Source organism: Eucalyptus grandis, chromosome 3, assembly GCF_016545825.1.
Source record: "Eucalyptus grandis isolate ANBG69807.140 chromosome 3, ASM1654582v1, whole genome shotgun sequence".
NCBI lineage: Eukaryota > Viridiplantae > Streptophyta > Magnoliopsida > Myrtales > Myrtaceae > Eucalyptus > Eucalyptus grandis.
This window is the reverse complement of record NC_052614.1, coordinates 33,859,128-33,867,034: the sequence shown is the minus strand read 5'-3', so window position 1 is coordinate 33,867,034 and position 7,907 is coordinate 33,859,128.

Here is a 7,907-nt window from a genome sequence, read left to right as displayed (position 1 = left end):
AATAATTAAAGTCCCTGGCCACGACCCCCAATGTTCACTCTCTCCTCTTCAGACAGAGAGAGAGAGAGAGAGAGACATTTAATGGGATCACTGTGCTGCAAATATTCTCAAAATCCGATGCATAGACGGGGGGAGAGAGCACAGAAAATGTGGGAGAGAAAAAGAGAATTATTTTGCTGGCGAATGCTACCGACCCGGACACTTCTTAACATACTTAATAAAATCTGACCAAAAAAAAAAAAAAAAAAAAAAACCATACTTAATAAAAAAAATATTTTCACTTTTAATGTGCTGATTACATATAACACGATAAAGACGGTGTATCATTGAGGTGTCTGAGAAGAGCCTTGAAAACACATGCTAACAAAATTCGAAAAAAATATCTATTACATAGCACATGGAAGTTCAATTTATTAACCCTGAAATAACATGGTTGGTTGAGGCATTAGGGTTTGTCAGGTAGGAACTGAAGGTGTTGAAACGCCATTAATTACATAAGACTATTATGAGTCAAAGCCATCTACATATGTCAAAGGAACATAAGACGTTGCTTAACTATGAGTTCATATCCTTTATATATATACATGTGATCTCCCTTTACTTATCAGTTTAAATTTTTAGGTTGGCCTCTCTAACAAGATTTATGGGGTGTTTCAAAGTCTTTTAGATTATACTCATGTTATTGAATTATTACCAAAAAAAGAAAAAAGAAAAGAAAGAAGTTCGATTTATACAAACCATCTAGGTGCAAGTTAGGCTTGTAGTTAAGTTTGAGAATCACCTTATTCCGATAACTTCGGAGAAGCATATGCTCATTTTCTCTCGCAATGGAAACGCCCATCTTAACCAAGCGGATCTTGGAATTATGAAAGTCGACTAGGTAGATCAAACAACTAAGTTGTAGGTGTACATTGAAGCATCATTGCATGTACATTGAAGTTAAACCTATAAAAACTGTCTTAGTGTGTAGGTTACAGGTAAATACTCTACAAAGTATTGACAACTTATTAAAAGATTTATATTATTGGAGTCACATTTTTGCCCGCCCGTGATTGGAGAAAACTTCCTTCAGCCACTCTAATGAATAATGGATGGCGAATGTATACACCAGCCTATATCTATATACATTCAAGATCTTTTACTCATATGCAATGTCCATCAGTTATAACCTCTTGATTACAAGTGTGGTCCGGATAAATATCTCAAATCCCTAATATAGGAAAAATATAATCCATTCTCTTTTATGATGGAAAGATTCGAATTTATGAAATCTTCCGATAATCTTTTGAATCTACGGAATATCACAACGTTTTGAGGATTGAATTACTTGATATTAAGTAAACAAATTCCTTTGAAAATGAAAATGGCATTAGTGTGCAGCTGGTGAGGAGCTGCGAGATGTCCTCTGTAAATTCAACGGCAGACAAAAAGGAATTTGCATTTCAAAGAGGGAAGAGAGAGAAAGAGAGAGAGAGAGAGAGAGAGAGAGATGGCATTTAGCATTTAGCACGACAATGATGACGTACTTGGGTAATGATGCTGGGGCCTTAAATGCGGTGGCAGAGTCCCTTACACTGTTCAGGATCAGCTCCTCTGCGCACGCGGTACCCTTCATCTACGCCATCCCCCTCCCCCATAAAACTCTCTCTCTCTCTCTCTCTCTCTCTCTACAGCTACGGAGCAACTGGCACAATCCATGTTCATTCCCTTCGGGTCATTTTACACAATACAGTCACTCCTAATCTCAAGAGAGAGAAGCTAGGTTAAGGAGGTAAGACTTAAGGACCTCAATTTTCACGCGACTGAATTTCCCGCGCCTCTCACTCATTGAAATCTAATATTTTCAGGTCATATATGTCATTTTGTGAGCAGAACCTAAGTCCTGTCCTGTGCAGGTGGAAGGGATGGCTCACGTGGATCCGTGAGGATTAGTACAGACCGATCCAAGCAAGACATGATTGCTTCACCAAATAACAAGCAAAAATAAGCTTGCCTTCAAATTATTGTTGTCCAATATTAGGGTTTGGATGATGCCTTTGCTCGTAGAGAATGTAAACACTGTACGTGTTATGGTGAAATGCATTTTAACTTTTAAAGTTTCAAGAAAATCACATATTCATGGAGATCACATGTACTTACTTAAGGTAGATTAGGGACCCCCGAATTTTCCATTTTTTCATATGGAAATAGATTAATTCTTTATTCCATGAAGAGGGAATTATTATAACTTCTTTTCATAATTAGTTGGATAAAGGTTAAATCCAAGGATTATTGTGCATCACTAGCTTGATATTAGTATTCTAGAGATGTGACTGGCGGATCACATCAAGTTACCTTATAGGGATAGATTCAATATTGGAATGTTGAATCATTCCGCTTCATACGAAAAAAGGGGCAAAATATATAAAAGAAAAAAAGAAGTGTTACTCAAATATTAAAATTATGAAAAGGCCAAATACCATAAAAAGAAATTTTAAACTATATCTAGTGTGATAAAAATGTTCTAAACTTTTTTATATCACAAATTTTTTAAATTAAACCCACAGTGATATAAATATTTCCAGCTTTTTTGGGTCATGAAAAAATCCAAGTTTATATATATATATATATATATATATATATGTGATATATATTCATTAAGTATATTTGTCAAGAAAACTTAAGTATTTACATTATAATGGATAAGTTTTAGGATTTCCAATAATATAAAATAAAATTTGGAGCATCTGTGTTATAGTAACATAATTTGAAGATTTTTGTGGTATTAAATCTTTTGAAAAATTAATTGACAAGTCATGGGAAATATTGACAAATTAGTTATCACGTGAGAATGTCTTTTCTTCTCATGGCAGGATGGATTTTCTTTTTCCCTATTCATTTTGGCCAAAACAGCGCTTTGCGATCAGCTTTGATTTTGAATAGACCGGGCAACCGGAGAACCATGATTGGTCTATGAAGAGTCACTCTTCCTAATCTAGAAAATAGCACATTGCCCCAAAGTCAATCGTGGACTTTTCGTAGCTGGTACTTTCGACCCAGAGATTTTTTTAAAAAAAATCTTTTTTGAGATATTCGACCCAAAAGGTTTTGATTATTAAATGATCTGCATCATGTCCTTGAGCCTTGGGAATCTGGCCTTGAGTTCTTGGCAAGGCATGAGGGTTTTCTTGATTAGGGGTGATTAGAATCTACTCTTTTGGAATTAGTTCCCATTTTAAACTTGAAATATACCATATTTGCCCTGTAACTCACCCTATTTATCGAGTATGATCCTGGTTCCTATCTGGAAATCGGTTTCTTTCTTTTCTTCTTTTTGTTTAATTTTTTAAAAATCAAAACAAATAGTTATTACAACAACATGATATGCGCAACAACACGACTCAAAAGTAAAATATCCATGCAAAGCAAATAGAAGTAAAAATCAATAGAAAAGTTAAGCTCATTTAAAATCAATAGAGAAGTTAAGCTCATTTACCATATGGATGAATGGGTTTAGCACTTAGATACTAAAACTTACCTGCACGATACCGATTCAAAAAATTTGAAATATTTGAACTTCTTTTCATGGCCGGTTTGTTCTAGTGCTAGGTAGAATCGAATCAATTGCACAGCCTTATTCTAGACCGGTGATTGATATAAGCTCATCTGGCACATATGAGAAAACAAATGAGTTTTGTTTCTATCGTTAGAAAGTTCACGTTGAAGTAACAAAAAATTTTGCGAGATTATAATCTCTATATTTCAAACATGACTACATTAAATGTGTTTCGAGAAGGAGCGAAAAGTTGTGTGTCAGGATGTGTGCTAAGTTAAAAATGTATTCAAAATAATAAAATAATATGAACAATTAACTATATCACTAGGATATGAAAGGCATGCACCCATCTCCAGTGCTCATTGCGTATGTCCTTATTTTGTTATATAGATGCAAGTGTCTCATGGACTCATATTATCTTTCGAAGGAGGAGTTTTCTGATTGGTGTTTACAAATATGGACATCGCTCAATATAATTTCGTGTACATGAGATATATGCAACCTGCTAATCAAAGGGTCATTATAGGATTTTATTACAAGACAGAAGAAACTACATGTTACCGCAGAAGAATCTAATTAGCCACTCCCTCTCCCTCTCTCTAAAACAATTAGAAATCCGTCTTAAGGAGGTAAACTCAGAACCCCGGAAGAATCTAATTAGCCTTGTACATGAAATCACTTATACTTGGTATAGTAGGGATTGAAGTTAATGTGCCATAAATTAGAAATCCGTCTCGCTTGATTTCCTCGAACAATGGCCAACCAGCGACAAGACGACCTCGACATGAGATCGATGCAGCCCTAAATCAAGATTAGGTTAACTGGGAGAGAGGAAGTTGAGGCTCAAATCAATGACAAGCCTCGATCTTAGCTTGTGTTCATATCACATCACTTAAGAGGGTCGTTTTTTTAGAATTAAACTTCATTTGTTTTGCAAAAAAAAAATATTTAGAAAATATTTTCCTAAAAGTGATTGTCCGTATTGCTTGAAACAGTTATTAGTAAACATAATTTTTTTTATCGACAACAAATTACATTTAAATATTTTTGTGAACAATGATGAAATTTCTCACTTTTTCATTTTTATAAGTGATACAAGTAATCATAATCATTTTTTGCGAAACAAACACATCTTAAATAACACGTGATATTCTTTAATGATCTTGTTATCGATAAGATGTGTAAAGCCAACCTAATTAAACTGCATAACTCAGTGTAGCCTAGTTCACTATTCGGGTAGACGAGTGGACCCATTAAAAAATGGTGAGGGTTTAGGCCGAGGGTCATCGCAATAAACTTAGGGTTTCAAATTTCTTCTATAATCAAATATATATAAATACAAACACGTCTTGTTGTACAGTATGCACCTATACTCGACCAATTCTATGCACTGTTCATGTTGGTTCATCCCGCTAAATAGCTCATTTTAACCGAGCGACTGTCGAATTGGATGCAATCTTGGTATTTAATTTCGAAAGTATCTAAGTGCTCTTATGCTCGCGACATTGCGATGAGGGATAGCTAAGGAGTGGAATTTTGGGGGTTTTTCTGTGACATGGGGAGGAGGGGTTCCAATCCCCGGGGGGATTGTACGGGTGGTGCGTGAAAGAGATGGTTTTAAAGATGGTGAGAACATCGAAATGCAAAAAGTCTCATGCGTCAAAATGTATTTATTGCTTCACTAATCATAATTGAGCACTCACGTGCAATTGATTTGTCGTGTTATGCCGATAAAGATTAAAACTCAAGAACGATAAGATATAGTGATTAATCCATAAAAACTGACAATGATTTGAAGAAATCATAAGTGGGTAAATTATTTACTATAAGCACTCGATTAAATATGCGTTGCAACACTTTACCATCAATTTTTTTAAAATGATTATATAATTGCTTATATCACTTGTTACACAAAGTTTGATATGGACTACTTCATGTATATATTTTCTCGTATCATTCATAATAAACATTATACTAAAGACCATTTTCTTTGTATTATTTACGATTGCGAGAGAGCATCTTATGAATTCATCATACCATATAACGGTAACACATGAAGAGATGTATATTGATCAAGACTCTCACGAATACGATATTTTCGAATTATGTGTGTGGAGTTAATTGTTATTACTTGATAAAAGCAGTAAATGACCCCTAATTGATTTTATACTGAGTGATCCTTTTTTTTTTTATAATGAATATGGGAAAATACCTTATGCTTTTATTGTACCACATAATAGTAATACACGAAGAGAAGTGAATCAATCAAGACATGTAGATATACATTTAAAAAAAAAAAAAATCCACAAAGGGAGTTAATTTGTTATTGCTATGCCAAGACCGTGCACACCATATCCCCCCTTCTTCTCCTTCTCTCTGTATAAGTATTATATATAAATGGCAAAAAGATAGGAAAGGGTTAGAGAGTGGTACAAGGGGGAGCTAGAACGTAGCAAAAGCAAAAGAAGCTAGCATTAATTTCGGGGTGTCCCTCTGACCCCACCGGCTCCTATTCGATCTTCAAAACCGTAGAACCCCCACCAATTTTAATTGTTCCATCGAAAAGAAAAGATATGCGATTTGGGATCACTGAATGCACAGCATTTATTGGACAGTGCCAACACCATGAGGGACGCCCTCTCTCTCTCTCCATATCCATCCAACACATCCCATCCATGTGAAGATGACTTGACTAATCCTCATTCCCTTCTGCATCAGTCTTCTTCTTGACTATTCCTTTCTCTCTCTCTCTTTCTGTCTTGGAGTTTGGCACTGCACTCCTCCCTATGCGATTTCTCAAACCAATACAAAATGAATGGAAAGGAGAGGGAGAGAGGAGAGGGAGAGAGGAGAGGGTGTTTTCAGGGGCGGAATGAGAAAGGAACATCTCAGGAACATCCCTTCTCTCTTCCTTAATTACGTGCCTTTTGTCCCCCTCCTTCCCCACCCCCCACTTTTCCTACCTACTCTCTCTCTTCTACCTTCTTTTCAAATCAAACTCCCTTCAAGGTGGAATATGTTCTTTTTTCTGAAACATAAAAAGCAAAGAATTTACTTGATATATAAAAGGATTAATATTATTGAAAATCTAAAATCAATATCATATTTATCAAAAAAATAATTTTTATCTCATTAAAAATTAAATTAATGCTAAATGACACATTTATGCCTAATTATTGCTGGCCCAAATCTCCATTAACGTTCCATCTAATAACCCATTAAAGTACATTCAACACACATCGCAGGGGACTACAAGGATTGATCTAATGTGGAGAATGATAGACCTAGCATGGAAAATTCACTTATATCAACACATATGCATTTTAATGCATGATAGGTTTTTGGTCAAGAGATTTTGCTTAAGATTTTTTGTAAGAGGAAAATTAGTTTGGGTAAGTGTGTCATAACATACCATTTTGAGATTTCATTTGAGATAACTATTAGTTTGGTGTAATTGTTCGAATAGAGATTATTACCCTCGTTAGAAGTTACATGATTAGGATTTTTATTTAGTGAAGTACTTTTTCTCTAATATTTATTCAGAAATTGATTTGCCCTTTGATGCGCATGCAACTTTTCTAGGGTGTACCCAATGTTATCTAGGTTCATTGTCCCGTTTCCACCGCGTCGGGTGGTATCAAAGCGGGAACACGAGCTTCAAAATCAATGATTTTGGAGACAACCATGTCGCCAGCCAAAACGTGGGTTGCAAGCTCTTTGACAATAGTTTCGAAGTATCTGAACATGCTCGGAAAAAAAAGAAGGAAAAAAAGCAATCGAATGTGCTGACCGTTTGGTGAACTGATTCCGGCAATGCTGAATAACCGGCGTCTAGCTTATCGAGAGAATTACAATTAATATCTTACTGTTGAGGAACTTATAGTTATGGATTGGTTTGCGAAGAAGGATTATATTTTTCTTTATCACATGGATATCCAGGAGACTAAGAAATTGAAATTGGTGAAGCATGAATTGAACAAGAGGGAGTACCACGGTGGAGGGAAAATTTGGAAAATAACTCCATTTGTTTCGTGAAAAGCGAATAATTTGAAGATTATTTTTTCAAAAATGATTATTTATATTGTTTACAAAAATAAATAATGAAAAATATTTTCTTCGTTCACAAAAGTTCTTAGACATAAATTATTGTTGATAATGAAAATATACTTCATTAACTAATTATTTCAAAAGATACAAATAATCATTTTTGGAAAAAACAATTTTAGAATAATTTATTTCCATGAAACAGACGGAGCCTAAATATAATTGCGAAATTTTCAGCGACAGAAATGTGCATATCATGAAAAATCATCATGGATGATGGCATGAAAGAGTATGATCATTGTCCCACCCTTCAGAGTTTGAGGGTGAG